A 1,204-nucleotide genomic window follows, 5' to 3' on the forward strand; every position below is an offset into this window, starting at 1 on the left:
AATATACTTATTATTCCACGCACAGTTTTAAATTCTGAGAGCAATCATGCAAAAATACTAGTCAGAAATACTTATTTAGAACTCGAGTGGATGCAAGTAAACTTATGTAATCAAATTTGGTAACAATTTCTAGAAAAATATTTTCATTTCCTTTTGAATACATTGAATATTGCACAAGCATCAAATGACGTTTAAAATTGTATTTTAAACAACTGTACAAATAAAAGAATAGGAAAACTAATTCTAGTATAGCGGATATGATCTATTTTAATAATTCTAACTATGGGCATAAATAGTTTATATATTGTTAAGAAAAAAGATTTAATATATAATATGTATAGAATACACGTTTAACTTATAAATTTATGAAGAGAACATTTTATATTATAACTTATTTCAATGAAGTATGGACCTCTTATGTCTTCTGTCTGATATTTATCATTATCCACTTTAATTGGAAAATAAATTCCAATTACCCTGCTCGTAGGAGGTTGTTGGCAAGTAAAAACACTTTGCACGTGAGTAAGATGAAAAAATGCTTTCAGTAACCGTACACGTTCAAGGTATACATTACCGTTCATGAATATCCGGATACTTTGGTTGATTTGTGGCAACAGTGCACGAATATTAAAATTGATGACACGATGACGATCAGAAATAATATTTATGAGATCAATGTCAAGATAAATTATAAATGCAAATTATTTATTAGTATAATAAAATGATATTCTTTTTTTTTTTTTTTGATATTCAATAAATTTTGATCGAGTAATTTATTAACAGCGACGATATCCCAAAAAATTGGGATCATTCGATTTTTTTTTACCACAAAATCTACAAAATAATTTAATCAATGTTGGAATGTTAAATGTTCTTGTCAAAAAATTTAAATAATATATTTTAAAATCAAATGGTTATCAAAATTTAAATGATTTAAACTGTTTTTGAGCAGAATTGCATTTTAATCGCATTCAAAGAGATAATCCAAGTATACGGATATTTTTTTTTTTTTTTTTTTACCTACATAAACATATGTATATACACAATATTGCAATCGTACAAAAATATATCTATTTGCATACAATTTGATACTACATTTATCTAATATGTAATAATACATAGCGACACGTTGTAATAAATTTTCAAAAAAAAAAAAAAAAAAACTTACGACTGTAATAAAATTTCTGAAACAGGAAATAATGGA

The sequence above is a fragment of the Apis dorsata genome, unplaced genomic scaffold, assembly GCF_000469605.1.
Source record: "Apis dorsata unplaced genomic scaffold, Apis dorsata 1.3 scaffold_233, whole genome shotgun sequence".
NCBI lineage: Eukaryota > Metazoa > Arthropoda > Insecta > Hymenoptera > Apidae > Apis > Apis dorsata.